Source organism: Castor canadensis, chromosome 2, assembly GCF_047511655.1.
Source record: "Castor canadensis chromosome 2, mCasCan1.hap1v2, whole genome shotgun sequence".
Taxonomy (NCBI): Eukaryota; Metazoa; Chordata; class Mammalia; order Rodentia; family Castoridae; genus Castor; species Castor canadensis.
This window is the reverse complement of record NC_133387.1, coordinates 135,323,514-135,347,340: the sequence shown is the minus strand read 5'-3', so window position 1 is coordinate 135,347,340 and position 23,827 is coordinate 135,323,514. Positions and strand designations below refer to the sequence as shown.

The 23,827-nt window shown below is 40.1% G+C and overlaps 2 non-coding genes across 2 annotated transcripts; one reads left to right on the top strand and one right to left on the bottom strand.

Moving 5' to 3' along the window:
- Positions 1-23,149: 23,149 nt before the first annotated feature.
- On the bottom strand, positions 23,150-23,221 carry Trnah-gug (transfer RNA histidin (anticodon GUG)). Its single transcript has one exon. It is a non-coding gene; the product is annotated as a tRNA-His (tRNA).
- Positions 23,222-23,755: 534 nt separating this feature from the next.
- Positions 23,756-23,827, top strand: Trnah-gug (transfer RNA histidin (anticodon GUG)). Its single transcript has one exon. It is a non-coding gene; the product is annotated as a tRNA-His (tRNA).

Here is a 23,827-nt window from a genome sequence, read left to right as displayed (position 1 = left end):
GGCTAGCCTTGACTATAGTAAGACACTGTCTCAAAAAAATGAATAAAAATGTAAAAAAATACAATTATTTTAAAAAACTTGTGGCAATGCCATTGCAGAGATGTGCATTAGGCACTGGGTATCATGTAATAGAAAAATATCTACACTCAGAAATTTACCTCATTTTTTTACTGGAAAGACATTTTCTAGAAAACAATAGAAAGCAGGACTATACATCATTCAATGCCAAACAACTGAGAGGAATTCTTTTATTAATTCATTCAACCAATAAATTTATTAAGTATTCACTATCACCTGTCAACTGTTTGGTGCCCAGGACATATACATATCAACCAGACAATGTCTCTGCTATCAAGGAACATAGGAATCACTGAGGAAAAGAAAGATACGTTCAAAAGAAGGTAACACTTGCCCTGAATCTACAGTTGTAAACAAAGTTGAGCTGGTGCACACCTGTAGTTTCAGCAATCAGGAGACTGAAGCAGGAAGTAAAATTGAGCACCCAAGTTTGAGATCAGACTTGGCAATAGAGCAAGACCCTTTCTCAAAAAAAAAACAAAACAACAACTGTATAAATGTGTGTGTATATGTATGGGGAGGGAAGAAGGAGAAGGAGGGAGGAGGGAGAGAGAAAGAGAGAGAGAGAAACACTAATGAAGAAGGACTGGGAAGTGTAGTCCAGTTCAGGAAGAAGCTCCCACCAAGACACAGAGGTATGGTGCTCCCTAACAGGGTAAAGAGGTTGTGAATATTAAAAAATGAAGGTAAATTGTTGAGAAATTGATTAAAGAAGTACAAAAAAGGAAATTAGTTAAGGAATGGAGGTAGGGGAAATTTGAGTGGGATGGGGAATTCTATATAAACCTGGAGATGTAATCAAGTACCATAGAGATGAACTCTGTAAGCCAGGCTAAAAAGTGGGGGCTAATCCTGAACAAAATGGGGAGATACACACTGAGGAAAGGAATTCTAGTCAGGAGACTAAAGCAACAGTCCAGGTTGGATAGGGTGAGACTGTAAACAAAGCACTAAAAGAGGATGAACAAAAAGGGACAAATTACAAAATTGGAGAAGAGGGCAGAACAAATTACAAAACTGGAAGTGAGAGGGGTAGGAGGGAGAGAGAGGGGGCAGGGGGCACGGGGGAGAAATGGCTCAAACAATATATGCATGTATTAATAAATAAATGAATTTTAAAAATAAATGCATTAGGAAAAAAAATAAGGGACAAATCTTTTGGCGTTGGTGATTGATAGGGTGCGAAGTAGATGAGTGAAAGGAAGGAAATAATTCTTGAAAATTGTTCAGGGGCTGGGGATATAGCTCTGTGATAGAGCACATGCTTAGCATACATGAGACCCTGGGTCAAATCCTCAGTAACAAAGAATTACTGTTCAGAGTGATCAGGTCTGCCTCCTTCTACCCTCCAGTAATACTCGGCTCATGTTGGTCCCTAAACACCCAATGTTTCCTTCTGCCTGTGTGACTTTGTGGATATTGTTCCCTCTGCTCTCATACCTTGCCTCTGTTTATCTTCCTAGAAAACCCTACAGCTGCTTCAAGCCTTCTGCCGCAAGGCCACCCTCTCTAAGGAGGCCTGCCATGACTCCCTCCAGACAAGATTCAGGACCTGACCCTGCACTCCTACTGTGCTGTGTTTCTGCAGAACTCCTCCCACTAGACTGTGACATCCTATAGCACAGGCTCTCTACCCTGTTATCCCCAGGCTCAACATCTGCCCCATTACTAGGAAATTGACAAATATTTATAAAATAAGTGATAACAACAACAACATCACAAGATTCTGGCCTAGAATGTTTGCTATTAGGTAAAAACTCCAATCACCAAAATATGACCAAACATTTCTATTTCTCTAGTGCTGTGCACACACACACACAAATACCCTCACAGAATAAATGTATGTTGTAGTGTACAATGGTGCTAGGAAAACTTTCACCTCTTCGACCCTTTCTGACTTTCCTGCTCTACCTATTGTCATCTCACACGATTATGATGAAAAATTAAGTAATTTAAGTAGAAGAAAGAATTTGGAAACTGAAAGACGACCTTACAACGGTGCAGTCCTACTGTCAGATCTTCAGGAAAATAATACTGTAAGACAATTTGAAAATAAGCCTGTTTATTGGGCGCTGATGGCTCATGCCTGTGTTCCTAGCTTCTTGCAAGGCTAAGAGAAGGAGGATCAAGGTTCATGGCTAGGCTGGGAAATAGTTCACAAGACACCATCTCCAAAATAACCAGAACAAAATGGACTTGAACTGTGTCTCAAGTGGTATAGCACCTGTTTTGCAAGTTCAAAGACCTGAATTCAAACTCCAGTCCCACCAAAAAAATAAATAAAGTAAGCCTTTATACAGATATCGTCAAGCTGATGTGAGACTATCATTTCAATATGACTGAAGTATCTTGCTTCTCCTGTCTCCTCCCTACCCTCCTTCTCATTTTTATCCTAGATTATTGTCATTTCTGGGTCTGGTCACAGCACAGTGACAGGAACATGTTCTAGTATACTGTCCAGGTGAAATGATGCCAGCAATAACATCTCTCCCTTCTCCACTCTGTCTCTCTCTCTTCCATCTTTCCCTCTTTTCTGTTCCTATAGGAGATAGAGAAATAATCCAAGTCTTCATCATCTATCTCACATTTCCAAGAGACTCATATTCCCAACTTCCAAGAGGAATAAAACCAACATGAAAGATACTTCCCTTCAGTTCACTGACTCAGCCCTATTGTTTATTTTTTGTCTTATCACTATAGCTTGATTGATAAATGCTCTTAAATTAAGCATCGGGGAGAATTAAATAATTTCCCAGAATCACCATCAAGTTTGTGGCTAAGCCAACAAACTCATGGCTCCCCAGTTCTAAGCTATTTCTGGGCAGAAGAGATACCTCTATTTCTGTAGCATCTTACAGTCCTTCAGAAGATTTTCCTATTCTTTTACTATTCATCTTCACGATATCCTGTAAGGCAGAATTCATCTAATAATCCTATTTTAAAGAAAAACAGAATTAAAGATGGCAATTTCTCCAAAGTCTTATAGCTAGTTAGAGTACAACCAAGATGATAGGACAGCTCTGGTTCTTTCTATGGGAGTCATACCTTATGACTAACCTAAAGCCTCCAGGTTAGTCCTGGAAAACCAGGGGACCTACCGCAAACCCATCTGGGAGCAAATAACGGGAATAAATAACAGATGATTCTACCCTTCCAGCTGTTACCTATTTTTGTTTTTGTTTTTATTTTGACTCTGGAGATTGAACCTCACTTAAGAAGAAATAGATAATCACAGTAGTCCTACATCTATATATATTGAATTTATACCAAAATATCTCATGACAAAGAAAACTTCATACACAAATGTCTTCAGATATTCAGTTCTAATTGATTATTATGGAAGAAATAATATCCATTTTTATCAGCTCTTCCAGAATATAGAAGAGAAGATAACACTGAGGCCTCATTGAAGAGGCCATCATTTGAAACTAAAACCAGATAGTGATAGCTAAGAAAAAACACCGCACACAAACATTCCACACAAGTTGAAATGTAAAAATCCTCAAAAAATTACATCAAACCCAGAAATAGATGAAAAGCCCATCATAACTAAGTAGAATTTATTCCAGGAATGAAAGGCTGTTCAACATTTGAAAAATCAGTGTAACTTACCGCATCAACAGACTGAATAGAAAAGGCCATATTACTATCCCCACACATGAAGAAAAATAGTTTAAGGCCTACATTTGTTTATAACAAAAGCTTTTAACAAACAAGCAGGGAGACATCTTCTTTAACTCCATAAAAAGCATCAACAACAAAAAAAAAGCCTACATCAAGGAAGGTGAATATGGTGGAAATACTACGTACACATGTATGTAAACGGAAAAATGAGACCTGTTGAAACCATCCTGGAAATGGGGGGTAAGGGAATAGGGAAGAATGATGCAGGGGGTGAATTCAACTATGATATATTGTCAGAACTTTTGTAAATGTCATATTGTACCCCCAGTATGACAATAATTTTAAAAATAATAAAAATTTTAAACCTACATTATTTTTACTATTTACCTGTGTTTTGGAGATGGAGTTGCAATGTTGCCCAGGTTGGTCTCAAACTCCTGGGCTTAAGAGTTCTTCCAGCCTCAACCTCTTGTGTAATTGTGACTTCAGGCATGTGCCACTGTCTGGTGTAACATTTTTTTTGACACAATCTCACTATGTACCCCAGATTGACCTGCAATGCTTTGTGTAGCCCAGGCTCACTTCAAACTCAAGATTCTCCTGCCTCAGTCTCTAGTGGGCTGGAATTACAGGCATGAACCATGATGCCAAATTTAACAGCACTTTTTTTGATGGAACTGGGGTTTGAATTCAGGAATTCAATCTTGCAAAACAGGTGTTCCACCCCTTGAGCCACACCTTAGTCCACTTTGGTCTGGTTATTTTGGAGATAGGGTCTCACTATTTGCCAGGCTGGTCTCAAACCATCTTCCCAATCTCAACTTCCCAGGTAGCTAGGATTATAGGTAGGAGCCACTAGTGCAGCTAACTGCATTTTTAATAGTGAAAAACTAAACATTTTCTCTCTCAGATCACAAACAAGACCATCTGCACATACCACTCTCCTTCAACATCATATTAAAAGTCCTAACAAATACAATTAGACAAGAAAAGACCTAAAAGACATACAGATTGGAAAGGAGAAATAAAATTATCTCTATCTACAGACAACATGATTTGTTTTGTATAAAATCTCAAAATATCTACCAAAAAAAATGCCCTACCAGAATGAATAAGAGTTTATCTAGGTCACAGGATACAAGATCAATAAATAAATTTTAACTGTATTTCCATCTTCTAGCAAAAAACAATTGAAAATTAAAACTTAAAAACAATAATAAAACACCATGTAACAAAAGATAAGCAGACACACTGAAAACTATAAAACTCTGCTGAGAGAAATCAAAGATAAATAAATGGATACATATACCATGTTCATGAATTAGAAGACTCAATAGTCTGAAAATTTCAATTCTCCCCAAACTTGTTTATAGATCTAAATCAATCTCAATTAATATACAAGCCAGATATTTTATAAGAATTAACAAACCAAGTATAGTATTTATATGGAGAGTCAAAGAACTAGCATAGTCAATGCAGTTTTTTAAAATAACAAGCTTGGAAGACTTCTACTACCCAATTTCAAGGCTAAAATTCACATGTTGAAGCCCTAACTCAGAGTATGGTGATACTTGGAGACTGGGCCTTTAGGAGGTAATTAGGCCTAGACTGGGTCATGAGGATGTGATTACTTGATTTGTAAAAAGAAGAAACATTCCCCTCCCTCAACATAAGCACAGAGGTAAAGCCATACGAGGACATAGCAAGGAGGGGCCATTTGCAAGTAGGAAGAGAGCCTGCAGCAGAACCCAACCACACAACAGCCTGATCTCAGGTTCCAGAACTAGGAGAAAATAAACTTCCGTTGTTTAGGTTACCTAATGTTTGGTTATGGCGGTCCAAACAGACTAAGAAAAAGACTATTACAAAGGGTCAGTAAAGAAGACAGTGTGGTGTGTCTTAGTTTTTTCTCATCATTTTGGAGGCTGGAAGTTCAAGACCCAGGTGCCAGCCTGGTTGGGTTCTGGTGAGGCGAGGCCCTCTCAAGTTGCAAACTGCATCTTCTCATTGTTTCCTCACATAGCCAGAAAAGGACCAGAGAGCTCTCTGGGGTCCTTCAAGATCCAATTCATGAAGCTTTCACTTTCACGGCCTAATTGTCTTCCAAAGGTCTCACCTCCTAATGCAATCACCTTAGGGGTTAGGATTTAGGACATCATAGGATATCAGAGAAACGTTGACACACTGCAGTGAAGCAGAATGGAGAGTACAGAATAGACCCAGATATAAATGATCAGTTGTTTTTTTCTACAATGTTATCAAGGCAATTTGATATAGAAAAGATGATCATCTCAAGATGTGGAACTTAGAACAATTGGATAACCACATGCAACAAAAGAAAACTCAATTCATAATTGCACCAAATCTCAAAATTAGTTCAAAATTGATCATAGACCTAAACCTAAAACCGGGCTGAGCACAATGGCATACATCTATAGTCCTAGATATTTGGCAGTCTGAGTGAGGAGGATTACATCAGCCCAGGAGTTTAAGGCCAGCCTCAGTAATGTAAGTGAGACCCTGTCAGAAAGGAAGGAGAAGGGGAGAATGAGAGAAAAATCTTTGTGATCTTGGATCAGGCAAAAAAAAAAAAAGTTTAGCTATGACACAAACAGTGGATTCCATCAAAAAGAAGTAATAAATTTCAAAGACAGGTACAGTGACTCATGACTGTAATTCTATCTACTTGGGAGGCTAAGATCAGGAGGATTGCAGTTCAAGGCCAGCCTGCACAAAAAGTCCCCAAGACTCCCATCTCAACCATAGCTGGGCACGGTGACACATGTCTATCTTCCCAAGTTATACAGAAAGCTGAGATCAGGAGGATTGCAGTTTGAGGCCACCCAGGGCAAAAAAAAAGTTTGCAAGATAACATCTCATTGGAAAAAAAGCTGATGTTCCACCACACCACTGTCGTCCCAGTGATGGCAGGAAGCATAAAACAGGATTGTGATCCAGGCCAGCCTGGACAAAAAGCAAAATTTATCTCCAGAATAACCAGGACAAAACACCAGAGCTAGATCCTTTCTCCAAAAAAATCATGCTGGAGGCACGGTTCAAGCAGTACAGTGCCTGCCTAGCAAGCACAAAGTGAAGCCCTGAGTTCAAATCCCAGTACCACCAATAAATAAATAAATAAAGTGGATTTCACTAAAATTAAAAACTTCTGCTGTTTAAAAGACAGAATGAAGAGAAATGCCAGAAGTATCATATTTACAAATCACATGTCTCATCAAGGACTTGTATCTAGAATATATTTTAAAATTCTGGAAACTCAATATTAAGAAAATAAGCAACCAAGCACCTAGATAAATAAATAGGCAAAAGACTTGAACAGGCATTTTGCCAAAGAAAATACACAAATGGCAAAAAAAAAAAAAAACACTATGTATTTTTTTAATCATTAAAAAAAATTAAAAATTAGAAAAGTACCTCAATGTGGTACCTCTACAACTCCATCATATAGATAAAACTAAAAGAGAGAAGGGAGGGGAAAGGAAGAGGGATGTGTTTGCCAGAGCAACTAAAATCTTCATATACTGCTGTTGGGAATGGTTTCTCCAAGAGTATGCAAAAACAAAAAATAAAAAATAAGTCATATTTATATGTATCAAAAAGTGAAGTTTAAAGAAAAATTCTTTGAATACAATTTTAAGTAGTGTATTTTCAATATTTTTCTATCTTCTCCCTTTATCCTCTTTCAGACTCAGTTACACATACATTAGACCATTCAGTGATATTCTCAGATCTCTAATACAGTGCTCTCTTTTTTCTTCTTTGTTCAGTGCTTTTCTCTGTGTTCCATATTAAATAGTTTCTATTGTTGTATCTTCAAATTCACTAATCTTTTCTTCTACAGTGTCTAAGCAGCTATTGATTCCATTTAATATACTTTTTCATTGCCGATATGTTTTTCATCTCCAGTAGTTCAGACCTATTTTATATCTTGTATTTCTCTCATCAAGCTCATTACTTCCTTTATTTTAGAACATATTATAATACATGTGGGATGTATCTAAATACTTATTTTAATGGCTTTGTCTTCTAATTCTATCATTTGTGTCATTTTTATGTTTGTTTCTATTGATTGATTTTCCCCCTTGTTGTGGATTTTCTTATATGCTTTCTTGCATGCTGGATAATTTAAAGGGTGATGGCACTTGACATGAGATTTATATAGTTGGGCAATGAACTTTCTATATTTCTTTCAAAATTTGGGGATTCATTCTGGGATGTTTAGTTAAGTTACTTGGAAACAGTTTGAATCTATCAAAGTTCACTTTTACACTTTATTAGGCAGATTCAGAACAGCCTTTAACCAGGTCAAATGTGGCTCTACGATAGGTAATCCTATTCTGAGAACCTTACTCACTGCCCCAAGTTAGGAGGTCTCTCCATTGGCTAGAAGGATCCCAGGCCTGTGTGAGCTCTGAGGATTTTCCTGCCAGCTCTTTTTCAGTGGCTCTTTCCCAGAGCTCACTGTCCTCTATCCCACCTCCCTGAGCTAAAGCCTGGAAATGCTCAGGCAAAAAGCTGAGACAATCACAGGGCTCATTCTGTTTCCCTTAGGATTCTCCATCCTGCACTGCCTGTTGGCCAATACCTGAAAATCATTGTGCATTTATCTTTCCAGGAGTTTTTAGTTGTTTAAGGTGAGAGAGTAAATCAGACCCCTATTACTCTATCTTGGCCAGAAGTGAGTTTCTAAATAATTTTCAAGTGTCTACTATTGTGCTGGACACTGCCTTGGATGTTGAAGATATGATAATGACCCAAACAGACAAAGCTCCTGTCCTTCAGAAGATTCATTTTAATAAAGGCCTGTGGAGACAAGTGTTGGGCCCAATACAAAGTTGTCACTTCTACCTTATAGGAAACTGCCACATCTAAAGCTGTAACTTTGAGATTCCAAGATGGCGGCTAGAGGGAGGAAGCAGAAAGCCTGCCTCCTACAGTGAAATCTTGGAGAGACGCTGGAGATACACCTTATAGGAAAAACCACCAAGAAGAGGCAAAACTTTGACTCCTCCACACCCCCAGCCCATGCATAGCATCCCCACTTCACGTTAAACAGAGAAACCAGGAGGGCTCCCGTGCTGCCACCAGACGCCAGCGCCCAGGCCGCTTGGGAAGACACAGACCACGGGTGAGCTAAGTGGTACTGCAGTACTCCCACAGACAACCCTGGGCCAGATCAGCATAGCCCCCTGGACAGACCGACCCCCACCCAGGAAAAAAAGGAAAAAAAACTGAATAATAAACAATAACAACATAAAAGACACTAGCAAAGAGGGCGGGGCGCCCTGAGCGCGGAAGAGGCGGGGAGGGGAATCCCTCACAACAAGCCTGCTGGAGAAGGCAGGAGCAGTGGCGCACGCCCAGCAACCAGGAGCGGGAAAGCTTGTAAAAGTGGCAGTGGGAGAAAAACTCTACCAGAGAGGGGGAAGACCCTCTTCCCATGTGAACTGTAAATAAACACGCAGCACTGAGAAAGTGGGTGTAGTGTCACGTCCCCCAGTGTGCTTGGAAAGGGGAAAGCCTGTAGCAGTGGCAGTCTAGCCCAGGAGAACTCTAAGTAAACAAAGCCTGAGGGGGCTAGATGAGTGTTAAGCTCACTCCTGAGATCTGCATAAATAACGCCTCCAGCAATAGCAGGCTGACAGCAGCAGGCAGGTGAGCCGCAGCCTCAGATAGCCATTCACAGAACTGTCTCCAGACTTTTTTTTTCCTCCCTTCCTTTGATGAGACAACAACCAAACTACACCTGCATGCTGAAAAACTTACTGAAACTGTATTGCATTTGAACTTGGGACACTTTGTGGAATTTTGTTTTGTTTTGTTTGGTTTGTTTTTTTTTCCCCTTTGATGAGATAATGACAGAACTACTTCTGAGACACCATCTCCAGGATTGGAGCCATTTTGTAAATAGAATGGCTGTTCGGCTAAACAAAACTGGATTAGTTTAAGAACTAGTTTGTGCATGCATGTAGACCCAGCTACTTGGGAGGCTGAGGTGGGAGGCTGAGGTGAGAGGCTTGCTTGAGTTCAAAAGACTGAGGCCAACCTATGCAATATAGTGATACACCATCAAAGAAAGAAATAAGAAATGACACAAAGAAGAAAGAGGGGAAGGAGGGAGAGAGGGAGAAAAGAAGGGAGAACATATTTGGGTGACTATAGTGCCCATGAGGCCAAGCTGAGTTCATTCATGTGAAACATTTAGCTCAATGTTCAGTACAAACTGCTTTTCACCTCACTTCAATGCGGCAAATACTTAGAGACTCAAACCCACATCTCAGAGGAGTATTTGGTGCCCTTCTATCCATCCTAGTATAACTTCTATTATTATTCCTATTTCTCTTTTCTCTCTTACTTTTCTTTTTGCTGTTGTCGGTTGTTGTTTTTTATTATTATTCTTATTGCCCTCTACTCTCAGACACAAAATAATTCTCTCCAAAAGACTGTCTTCTTCCAGGAGTAGCTACATAATTTTCAGAGTCCAGTGTAAAATGAAAATGTGGATCTCCTGTACAAAAACTATCAAGAATTTCAACACACCATCAGCAGAGCACTAAATCAAGCACAGTGCCCTTCTGAGAGTGTGACTATCCAGGTCACACACCCATGAAGCCATTCCTGCCCCATATGACCTCCAGAGAAGTTCTAACTTCTCTGTCATGCCCCCAGCCCTCTGTTAAACAGACAGAAAGCTTGCTAGCAGTTCCAGGTGAAATATTCAAACTAACTAGCCAAGAAACTCGTCACAAACAGTTCAAATATACAGCTCTTCCTGGGACTGCTACATAGCAGGCACTTAGTCAATACTTGCTGGATAATAAATAGTGAGGCAGACAGAAGAAACCATGCCCTAACCTAAAGGAAAGAGGCAGCTAGCTTTGGACATCAGGTCCTTCCTGGTACCCGGAAGTCTTCCCTTATGGGTGACTCCTTTAGCTCTAGGTTGAGTCTGCTAGTGTTAATGTAGTATTAACAATCTCATTTAGTAATCTGTGGAAAAAATCCAGAAAATTTGTTTTAAATTGAGTAATTATGTTTAGAGGACAAAAAAGAATCAGCCAACCAAAAATTTCTAGTTCCTTATCATTCTCTGAACTAATATTAAGTAGATATATCATATTACATTAACTTGTTATCAGTTAAGGAGGAGACAGATTTGGAAATCTTGCTGATTCTAAGGTGATTAAGAAAGCAAAGTACCAAAAAAAAAAGGAAGAAAGAAAGAAATCAAAGTACCAAGGAGGAGTACTTGAATCCCACCTATTCCTTGCTCAATTCCATCTGACCTTGGATCCAGCCAGTGTCATAAAATAGCTGTTATCAGTGGGTGTGGAGCAAAAAATCTTGGAACAATATGAACTTAATCTTCTTGCTAACACCAGCTGTACTGTCTCGGGGTAACGCTGGTTATCATGCTTCAGGCAGATGCCTGGTAGGCATGTCACAGGTACCCTGTCAGCTCAGTGAACCTATCACACAGCTCTCACTTAATGGAGAAGACTTCTAGTCCCTCTCTCCAACTTTAAACACCACCCCAAACTCACTTTTTTCTTTTTTTTGCAAAACCGTTTTCTTTCATAAAATCTTAGATGAGCGTAGATGGTCATATCTCGGAACCAATGTACCCTAAACAAGAATTGTAGCTTCTAGGAATATTAGCATATGGCTGTCATCCCAACTGTTCAGGAGGTTAAGGAAGGGAGATCACTTGATTCCAAGGGTCCAGGCCAGAGTGGGCAATATAGTGACACCCTGAGAGCCCATCTCAACAAAAAGCAGCAAAAGAAATATTATTGTCGTTGCAGATGTTGGCTCCACCCAGAGTAAGCTTCTTTATGCTTACTTCTATGGTTCTGTCACCTGATTAGGACTTTTCTCATCTGACCATGTATGAGAGTAGGTATAGGTCTTTGTGTCCTCTCATCAGGGGGCTGTTCCTTCATGAAAGAGCTTGTGAAGGAGAAAAAAGAGGCATGAAATAGACTGCAAAGGAAAGTGTTTTAAGACACTTCTCTGACTCCACAATTTTGGCCATGGTAGACCCTGAATACCAAGCTACTTGAACTACCTGGGGCAGTTAAAACAGTGTATTTAAAGGGCTATGACAAGAGTTTTCTAATGACCTCATTATTTTCTTATATATATACAACTAGAATTTGTTTTTTGAATTTTTTTATTTCTAATGGAAATCTATGCTTTGAATTTTGCCTGTGAAAAGTTTAAGGAGCTTTTTTTCTCCAGCTTTGGCCCACATAGTAATTTCCTTTCTAAGTGGTAAGAAACTGAGTATGTGAAGGATGTAGATATAGAGGAAGGAGGTGATAAATACCATCCACACTGCAGCCCAGTCTTGGCCAATTCTATGATAAGGTGCTGGATAGCTTGCTTTTCTAGTGGAGTTTCTATGAACACCTAATTGCAACATCCACTAAGTGTTACCTGACATAGAAAGTAGAGTGAGAATATGACAACCTCTCTAACCTGGATTAAGCACTGTATCTTCTTTCCTATCTTCCTCTTTGTAATGGGGAATTCAGGGAGGACCTGTGAACATACTCATAGGTTCTAGAGATTTATTATAAACCAGCATCCATAATTACAGCCCTACTGGAGTTGGAATCTTTATTCTATGTTGAACTTATAGAGAAACTTTTGAATTGGATTCTTATTTTAATCTCTAGTATTCCTTATTGATTTATAGCTGGCTAATTATTTTTATGGCTGAGTTGTGAGAAGGACAAAGTCTAAGAAAGCTAGTTTTGGTTTCTTGCTCTTGATCATAAATAGTGATCTAACTATATGCCATCGGTGAAAGTCAACCCTGACTTGTAAAAATAACAAATTATTTGTAATTAAGCATTTCAGGGTTTAATCCCTCTTGGGTTTTTTTGTTTTGTTTTGTTTTGTTTTTGATGTATGAATGGAAATATCTGGAGTTGGACTGTCTATGGGCAGAATGACCTAATGATGTTGGGGAAAGTATTTAACTTCCTTAAGCTTTGATTTCCACTTCTGCAAAATGGAGGGGATGATAATCATGTCTTGCTATAAAGTTGGTAGAAACATTAAATTAGAATAAAAGTGAAGAAAAAAAATTTGTATAAATGGGAAGGTACCCCAAAAATATTATTTTAATAACCAGTTTAAGTATAAAAATGCTAGTACAGATCCCTTGAGTTTTTTTTTTAACTTAAGCTAGATGTCATATGTTTCAGGTACTACTCCAAGAATTTTACCCGCAGTTTTTCATTTTATCCTGGCCACAAACTTTTGAGGAAGGTACTATTGCTATCCCAGATTTCTAAATTAGGCCTAGAGAGATGAAATAATTTGCCAAAGTTACTAAGTGAGCAAGCGACAGGCCAGACTTTAAGCCCAGAGTCCTTGCTATTAACCAGGACTCTGTACTGCTCATCCTGCCTCCATCATGCATGCCTTCTTCCCTCTGTTCCTGCTCCCATACTGCTCATCCTCTAAGATCCAATTCAGGACCCTCCCTTTTCCTGAAAGCATTTTGACTACAGTTCAGCACCCAGACAACCTCCAACTCTGTCCTCTCTCGCTGCCTGAGCTACTCATGTCGAGTACCATCTGCATTTCTTTCTAATATTTCTATCATAATGTTGTCTTATATTGTGACCTGGAGGGGGAATGTTTGTGTAAAAGCAATAGTAGAACTCCTCAAGAATTATACATGGCTATGGATACAACCTAGTGGTAAAATGCCTGCCTAGCTTGCTCAAAGCTCTGGGTTTGATTCTCAGCATTGGGGGGCAAATTATATGGGAAGCACTTGTTCTCTTTAATGGAGTGAAGTGTTGCTTAATTTAAGAATCACAAATAAAGTCAATTGAAACCTTCAAAATTTCTTTGGCAAATTATCTTGATTGGCTCTTGGGCCATCAAACTCCATATGGGCAGAGACCCTAAGATCTAGCATACAGAAGTTGTGTAAAAATTTTTTATTGAAAAAAGAGGAGTTTGTAAGATGTGTGCTAAGATCACCTGAAACAAAGAAAAATGAAAATGTCCATTAATTGAGCTGTGTAAAGTACTCAGTATGGTATATGGCACGCAAAGCATTCACTAGATGGTGGCTATAGAATGGTGCATAAGTAACATAGCAGGAATCACTGGAGCATCCTGGGAGTCCAGGTAGAGCGCACAGGAGGAAAGAGGGGTGGAACAGACCAGTGAGGTCTTTGCAGAGGTGGCACTGGATAAGGGATGCTTAAGAAAAGGGACTTTTAACATTTACTGTACTGAATTATAACTTCATCTTCCCTCATGTCTTCAGTAAAATCTGCTGAATGCAGTAGCTCAGGATACAAGGTAATATTTTAAAGACAGTGGGAAGCAGGAGAGGAGGATAAAGGGAATTATATATATCTGCTCAGCAAAGTTTGAGAATTCAGCAGAAGCAGGCAAATAGAACCAGAGATAGTGAAGAAAGTAGTCCCCAAGAATTCTTGGAAATATTGGAAGTAATGGTGGTTTTTCTCCCATGAAGAAATGGGAGTTCAAGTCAATTTTTAAATATTGAAGGGTGGGGTTTCCCCTGAAGGCCAGAGGACTTTGAGGATAGTCAGGTGATTAACACTTCAATCACATGTGTATTACTATTGCTTGATTTATGTTATGCCCTCAGAGCCATATTGTAGCCTCCTCGAGATGGGAACCATGGGTTTTTGCCACCACATGAATTCCATTCCTGTATACCGACATACATCATCCTCACACTAGCCTGTGGTAAGTATCGGTGTATTCCCATTTTCAAGATATGACAATGCAGCCTCAGTGGTGAAATCCTGTTCCCTGGGTTACAGAGCCAACAATGAGCCAAGCCAGCCTGGGGTGATGGAAAGAACCTGGATGCAGGAGTCTGATCATCATCAGGTAAAATCTAGCTTTCCATGCTCTATTCTTCCTCTTACCATGTATAGCCCATAGATGTGTTGTCCTTCCCCAAAGAATCTCACATTTACTACCTAGCCCAAAACCTTTGGACAAACTATTTAATACTCAAAGGGAAAAGAACAATGCCATCTTCACAGAGCTATGGAATTAAGTAAAATAAATTAATTCATTTAACTAAACCAAATAAACAAAAGCCTTTAACACATTGTCTGGAATACAGAGATATTCAATAAATGTTCTCTTTCAAGTTCAACATTCATCCTATTATGCCACTTCCTTTTTCTTTGTATCTTCTAAGCTTCTGACACATATTTGATTATTTCACCTTTCACCTGAAGGCCAAAGGCAAACTCAGCAGGGTGGGGCCAGGGATGGGCCAGGGATGGGCTAGGGTTGGCTTGGACTGAGTAAGGAAGAGAGACAGAAAACCTAGACCATGTTTAGGCACAAGGACAATGTTCCAAACTGATGGAGCCAAATGTGTTCTCCAAAGAACAGGCAAGTCATTAGTTTTAACACAAATACTAGCATTAAATGAAAATTAGAGGATGCTATTATTTTGGATTAAGCTCCTGCACAGTCAAGAGTAAAAATCAAAATGGAATCACTTATACTAGTTTCATTACCACCAAATGAAACCAACCTTTTATCTTTTAAGAAGTCAGGACTAGAAAGTTAATAGTGGAATTTATTCATTTCTCTCTCTCTCTCTGTCTCTCCCCTTCCCTCCCTCCCTTTCTCTCTCCTCCCTTCCTTCCTGCCTTTCTGTGCGTCTCCCCCTCTCTCTCATTTGAGACTAGGGCTTGGTATATAGCCCAGGATTACTATGAACTACCTATCTTCCTACCCTCAGTATCCTGAGTGCTGGGATTACAAGTGTGAGTCACTATACCTGGCACCAAATTTCTCAAACAGACCAGTTTCAATTGGCATAATAATGAAGGTCCCTCTGCCTAATCCTCTCATAAGAAAAGGTAACCTAAAGCAACCTGATTGATGTTAACCAATCAGCTATTTTTCTAACCTATCTCCTGGTCCTCACCTCACAAGAAAAGTAACCTTTTTCTTTGTTCCTGTCCTCTCTGCCCTTTTTGTCTATAAAACCAACCTCCTCTGCTCAGCTAATTAGAACACTTATTCTGTTTTACAGAATGAAGTGTTGGCTGATTCTAGAATAAAAAATACAGCCAATTAAGATCTTCAAACTAAATTGTCATATTTTTGTCCTTTGAGACTATAAATATCCTCCCATGCATTTGACATGGGAATTGAAATGGAATATTAAGTCTAGGTTTTTTTTTTTAAAGAAATTTGTAGCAGTGACGTTTTTGCTAAAACCATACTTTTCACCAAGAGCTGTTATTTTCTCAAGGGAAGTGAATGTTATGCCTGCAATATTGACTGCCCTATAAAGAGAAACTAGAGGGAGCTCCTTTTCCCAGGTGACATATCCTAGGTTTGAATTCTTTGTCAAAAGGAGGGATCTCTTTGTGACTAACAAGCCCCATAGGGGCTTTTCCAAGGAAAAGGGATTTTCAGATCTAGGTAATACATTATATGTATACTGTATATAATAAGTTATATTACATAACATGTGAATGGGAAATCTTAATTGAGGCAAATTTATTGACCATAAGTAGGCAAATAATCCTTTTACCATATGACTATAAGCTTCAGACCAACTATCATCAATGTATTCCTTAATAAAGTCAAATTAAATGCTACATTTTTCTTTAACTAGGCTTTAAAAAAAAAATTCATCTTCCAAATATCCCTTACCTTTAAAGTTCAGCAGCACATAGTAGCCCTTAATAAAGGTTATTCTCTTTTAAGAACACTACAGGGTGTGAAAAGAAAATGCTAGACAAACAATAGCACTCTGAGTAGTCAGATTTTTGTAAGAGAAGAACCTTCCACATCATGGCAAATTGAAAGCCAACTACCTGGAAGGCCTGTGCCTGAGCTTGGTCCCCTGCACACCTTGAAGCCCAGCCCATGGGTTCAATCCCCAGCACTAAGGCAGGGGTTGTGTTGTACTCAGAGACGCTCAAATAAGCAGACATACCATCTAGGCCAACTTTTTTTTTTTCTGTTATATGTCCTTTACTCCACGTAAGTAGACACACATTTTCCCATACCCCATTGCTCCTTTGCCATGTCTTGGATGAAACAGATTCTATAGGCTAAGAATGTCTGGACAATCCAGATATACCACAAGGCCTTGGTGATAACAGATAATTTTTTTTTTTTTTTTGGTGAGACTGGGGTTTTGAACTCCGGGCTTCACACTTGCAAAACAGGTGCTCTACTGCTCCAGCCTATTTTGCTCTGGTTATTTTTGAAGATGGGGTCGCTTAAATTATTTGCCCAGACTGGCTTCAAATCGTGATCCTCCTGATCTCATCCTCCCAAGTAGCTAAGATTACAGGTGTGAGCCACCAGCACCCAATTCAGTGAATCTTTTTTGAGTAGGTTGAGTTATCTCCCTTAAAATGACTGTGTTACTTTGGGGCGGGAGGATAATATTTTAACAGCCTTCAACAACTTAACAGACTAGCTTGTCCCCTCTAAGGGGAATTGGTAAAAAGATATATTTAAATAGGGGGGAAGAAGATTCAAGAACCCTAGTGGGGAAGCTTAGGCTTCAGAACTGGTCTCTATAAGTACACTGTGAAGCTACAATCAGCAAACCTAGTTTGCTAACTTGACAATTTTCCCCACATCTCCCAAAAGATAGGAAACTACAAGGAAGTACTTGATGCTGGCACAGAATAAACATTGGCAATGGTTAAAATCAATTATAAAGCATTTAAGATAAAACTTTAAATGATTAACTAATTATCCTTCAAATTAAGGAGTAGAGCCCTAGGGTTTGGCTTTCTTAGTAATGATAATAGGTTATGTATGTGTGAGGTGGGGCCAGGGTAGGGAGTAGCAAGAAGAGGCTGCAGGGGGAGGAAGCCCTGTTAGACTTGGCTGGGCAGAAGGGGGAAGTAGAGAAGCAATGAGTGTCCAGAGACAACAGGCTACAAATTCAGTTGATTTACAACTGTACGTGTATTAGTGGCATGCCTTGGGTTAGCCATGGGCTGAATATTAACCACAAAGATTCTTGCCCCTTCCAAACTGGTACACAACCTACTGCTTGGGAGAGGCGATTACAAAGAGATCAGGGCATTTATTTGAAATTGTTATGAAGAATTACCTGATTTCTTTTCTGTGTATTCTCTAATCTTAACTTTCTACCTCATTAAAATGTTGGGGCTTTGGAAATGTTTTAGGGAAGGCAACCTTCTGTTATGCTTTATAGAAGTATAAGATAACTCTGTTGTCTAGTGACTGAGTCTTTATTGACTTAGTGGTTTCCAAGAAAGCAGGCCAATAAACCACTCAGCACAGATTCAATGACTTTTTCCTTAGGGCCCACTAAATATTGCTGGTATTTCCCCTGCCTAAATAGTTATTCATATATAACTGAATTAATTTATAAATATGATTTACATATAAATAAAGCATTCCAATAAATTTCCTTTTCAAAGCTAGATGTTGTGGCATATACCTATAATCCCAGCTACTTGGGAGGAAGAGACAGGAAAAAACTAAAAAAACTAAAAGCAAAAGGATTAGGGGTGTGGCTCAAGTGGCAAAGCTTATGCCTAGCAAGCACAAGGCCCTGCGTTCAATCCTTAGTACTGCATAAATAAAAAGCAAACTTCCTGTTTATTTTTTATACAAAATTTTTTAAAGGATATATTCTTTACATAGAGGGGAATCATAGTGATAATCCTGATTAGGTTTATGTTGGTTGTACATTGATTAGCTCATCCCCATCTTCTTCCCCCAACTTAAAGCAATTGTAAGAGGTTTCTTTGTTCTATTTCATATAAGGATATGGAGTTCATCAATCATATACCCTCACCTTAATCTCCTTCATTCACACCCCCATCACACTTTGTACCACACACATACACACACACACAATGTACCTATTTTACAGTCCTGTCTTTCATTATTAATATTTAAGTTGACGTCCAAAGGGGTTTCTTGCAAACTTCCTTTTTAAAGGTAACAGGATGACACTGGCAATATATAAAAAGTAAGAGATTTGCAAAAGTCATTGTTGAAGAGTTAGAATCCCTACCTCTTTTTTGGCATATGGTTGTAAGCTGCTGAAGTAGAAATAAGATGCCTTTTAAAAGTGACATCCAATTTCAGTTGCCTCAGTATGGAGCCAAGGTTGCAACTAGGCTTACACAGCACAAAAGTCAGTAGCAGGACCTCTTGTCTGTGTTGTGCTGAGCACCAGGGAATTATGCAGAGGTAAGTTGTTGGTTGTCTCCTACAACCACTTTGGTCAGAGTGACATTATTTATATTACCTTAGTTAGATGAAGTGCAGACTAAGAAAACTATAAAATGTCTAGAGTTCATCCAATCCAACCCATTTCTTTAACAGATGGGGAAAGTGAAGGGCAGAGAAAGACGAGACTGCATGAGTTTGTAGAGGGTTGAATAGTGGTCCCTTAAAAGATATGTCTAAGTGTAATCCCTGAAACCTTGACCATGGTCTTATTTGGAAAAAGCATCTATGCAGATGTAATTAAGTTCATAGTCTCAAGATAAGATCATCCCAGATTTAGTGTGGGCCCTAAATCCAAAGTCAGGTGTCCTTGTAAGAGGGAGGCTGGAGACAGAGAAACATAGAAGAGGCAACAGGCTTGAAGCTACAGTTGGAAATACAATTAGGAAGTCACAAGGGGTGCCTGGAACTACCAGAAGCTGAAAGAAGAAAGGAGGTACTGTTCCTAGAGCCTTTGGAGGAAGTACAACTCTCCTCGACCTTGATTTCAAAATAAATTTCTGTTGCTTTAAAGCTCCCTTTTTATGCTAATTTGTTACAGCAGTCCTAGGAAATTTATATGGTGCCCTAAGGGCAAAACAGTTTAAAACCCAAATCTCTGGACTTCCTCCTCAGTCTTTGTTTTCCTACCATTTCACATCCTCTGAGTTCTGATCTTGTCAGAGACATAAAAGCATTCACACTCATCACTTCTTCTCTATCCCTTGCTCTTTCATATCAGATGAGTTGCTGGTAGTTAACCTTGTAATTTAGTTTTTAGGTTTCCAGTATATCAAGGGACATTGTAACCAAAAAAGAAAACGAATGATCATAATAAGAGAAGATAAATGACTCGTAGTACTTTGGATCTCCTTCTTAGGGAGAATGTGAGGGCATCTTCATGTGTAGAAGAGATAGTCACAGAACATCAGGCAGCAATCTCTCCATGGCTTCTTTTTGGTGAGTGTGGAGAGAAGAACCTCCACATGCTCAGCTATAAAATGAACTACTTTCGGCAAGAAGTATCCTATACAGCTTTGCAGCTCCCCATGATGTGCAGCAGTTTAAGAGTAAAACAATAAATAAACAAATGCTTATTGATGGAAGGAAGAAAGGAAGGAAGGAAGTTGAATCCTGAACATCCAGTGAGAATCCCCATGGGGATTAAGTCAGAAATGGAGTCTCCCAAATTAAATGCATGTTTTCCAGCCTCACCATTCCACTGGGACGCAGGCGCCTCCTAGTGGAAATCCAGGTCAGCTTTCTCCTCTTTAGATGGCCTAAATTTTGAAATTGTTGAAACTTGCACCTTAAATAACTCAGTGGTGGTGGTATCTTCCTTGAAGGCAGGTTTAAAAGATTTCAAAAATAATTTCAAAATTAAATATGATTATAAAGAGTGAGATGTATTTACTCATATGATTTACAAGTTAGCCCTGAAGATAATCCTCAAACAAGAGATCCAAAAATATTTTGGGTAGCTTATTGCTGGAAGTGGAATGCCTACTTTGAACCAACACTTATTTGGATGCTTAAGTTCCACTGTTTTCCTTTTTTTTTTTCTTTTTGGTGGTATTGGCATTTGAACTCAGGGCCTTGCACTTGCTAGGCTGGTGCTCTACCACTTGAGCTTACCCCCTGCCCCAACTATATTCGTTATATCATATTCCCAACTACTATTTTTACATAAGTAAAACTTCAATAGGACTCAGTAAGTACCAAGCACTGTGATTTTACAAATATTAACTAATTTATTCCTCATTAATAAGCCTCCCTCCCTCAATTTACAGAGATATTATGTGGCTTGCCCAAGGTCACACAGATAATAAGTACATGAGTCAGGATTCAAGTCCTAGGCAGCCAGCTACTTTCAGGTTCCAGAGACTTCATTACAAAGTTTGGCTGCTCCTTAATGAGAGTTACAAGCAGTCTAGAGAAGGATGTCAGCTATTGTACCTCAGGGACTATCAGATGAAAGTATAGAAAAGTCAAAGTGACATAGAGTGGTGACTGGACACCTGCAGAAAGTAAAAATCCAATCAAAATGGAAACAGTTGAAATGTGTACACAGAGGGTTCTTATGCTACCTGCCTCTTTCCTGGTGCTGAGTCCTAACAAAGATCTCAGGCCTTGAGTTTGAAGTAAGGGGCAAGGCAACCACATTTCCAGAACCAGAAATCATAAAACAAACAGTTTTAAAAGCCAAGGGGAAGAAGGTGCTGGCTGGCTGATGAATGAGGGTTGTCCCAGGACAGCAAGGTCATCCCAGACCAGGGTCTCAGATCTCTAGCTCTCAGTTTTGCCAGCCCAGAAACTCTATTATGTCACTCCACCCAGAGATAAGCAGGCTCAAGGGAAATGAATCATAACAACGAGACTCTTAACGAGTCTAAACCAAAATACCAGAGTCAGGAGAACAAGTGCCAATAATTCAGAAGCTTGTGCACAGCAGTGCTCTTCTTTACAGGAAAGTCTAATAGACAGTCAAATCATTACCAGTCTAATTCGTGGGTCTGAAATCAATGTAAAGGAAATTGACAGAGTGACCATAAAAGAGGATGTTGATAGTTGAATTTATCCATCTCCAGACCAAAAAGACCAGCAGGGAGAAATGGAGGAGAGCCTCCTTCCCTGCTGTTACTGTTCCTGTATCCAGTCCATCTTTCTCCAGCATTCTTGGCCTCAGATGTGAATAAGCAGTGAGTATCTTAGATGGTAGATGTTTTGGGGGGAGGGGAGGATCCTCAGTTATATTTTTACTCATAATACTCATAATGACTCCTCTTGACTTTCTTCCCCAGGTTCTTGGAGCAGCTCATAGCCCAGAGCACAGAAGCACCTGCATAGAGCAGGAGTTGGAGATTGGTTACAAAGTCTTTGAAGGACATTAAAGACTTTCTTTGTTCTCCATCCTGACAATTTATTCCAGCCCCATAGACTTTGTGTCTTTATTTGGTGAGGGAAGATCCAGGGAATAGAGTTGTCACATTCCTATTGACTGGTTCATTTTCTGTTGGGGATGTTGATTTTCTAGATATATAAATTTTATATCTTCCATCCAAAACTTGGTGGATCCTCTGGGTCACCTTCCCCCCATTCCGTTCTGCTCAGAATCTGAGCTGTCCTGTGGTGTGGCTTTAAACTTGCCAAATCTAGGAAACTGGTTGCCGGGAGACAAAGGGAAATTACAACCTGCAGCAGTGTCTTGATTTTATATGCTGTTCTGTAAATCTTTGCTGATGGATTACATGTAAAAGGAGCAATCCCTTTGCAAAGTCCATCTCCCCAGGAATGCTCCCTGACTTGCTTTACCACCCAGGCCCGCTTGGAGGAGTTGGAGAGGCCTCTCCAGTCCTCAAGTTCCTTCCTTCTCAATGAGTAACATCCTAGCTGAGACCCAACTCCCAAAACGCACTTCCATTTTGCCTAATGCCAAATGACAGACCTGAACTTGTTGAGTTTGGGTTTTTAAAGTGCACGTAAAACAAACAATCAAAATTTGCTTTAAGCAAATCTGAGATAGGTTGGGGAGTAAGGGGTAGATAGAAGAAAACATCCTATCACCTGCGAGTCTATTATTAGCACCCCTCTCATAGTGGCTACAAGAACCAGTGGGTCTGGTCAGAGTTTCCAGTTGTCAAAGGATCTGAACCAAAAATGGCTCAGTGTGTTCTCAACTCTGCATTCTTTGAATCCTTCATCAATGCTCACGCATTGCTCCTGCGCCACCAAAGTACTGGAAGTTTTAGCTTGCATGAGGCTATTCAGAGGACCCGGTATGTGACTTGACCATTGACAGGGACCAAGAGTTACGAGATATTATTCAAGTATGACATATTTGACGCATTGTAAGAAGTTTTGTAAATGCCACAATGTGCCCCCATCCATCACAATAAAATAAATAAATAAAAACAAAAAATAAGATATTTACACACTGGGGAAGATGGGGCCGGATGGTTCCTTGAGGAATTTAAAAACCAGGAAAACCCCAGGGGTTCACAGAACTTTCTGTACACACGAGGCTGGCCCGTTATTATCATTTCCGCCCTGACCTAATAATACACGGCAACTCTCACAATTAACCAGGCAGAAGAAGAATGCGAATTAGCCAGGAAGAGTTACCTGGGTGAACCTTTTAAAAAAGACGACCCTTGCCGTGCCATTGTTCCCACAATGCCGTGACTCGGATTCGAACCGAGGTTGCTGCGGCCACAACGCAGAGTACTAACCACTATACGATCACGGCGAGCTACCGGGCCGCCACAGCACCCGGGCTACCGAGTGTGATCCTTGTTGTCTGGCCGCCCGCTGCCCCACCTTTCCCATTGCACACCTGGTGCCCTGACCCTCACGCTGACCCCACGCGAGCGCGTGGACTTCCGCTTGGCAGATTACAAAACAGGGGACGTGAAAGCACTTTGCAAACGCCAAGCGTTCCTACGACGCCAGGCCGGTGTTGATGTGAAACGCTGGGGTCGCCCGAATAGTGGCACTATCTAAAGCCGTCGTTCTCTTAAATTCTGCGAAAAGGAATTCTGATCACCCCCACAACCTCCTTGAGAAGCGGGAAAACGGACACTGACCGCAAGCCTCCCCGTCGCAACAAAGTCCGAGTACTCAGCCCACCGCACGGCGAACGCGCCTGCGTGAACTCTGGGGGCCGCGAGGTTGCGAATAGGCGGGAACCAGCGCTGACACGTCGGTGACGTAACAAAGGGGCGGGGCTTCCAACACAGAAGAGACCAAGCAAGAAGGCTCAACCTCACGGTCCTGGTAGCTCGCCGTGATCGTATAGTGGTTAGTACTCTGCGTTGTGGCCGCAGCAACCTCGGTTCGAATCCGAGTCACGGCA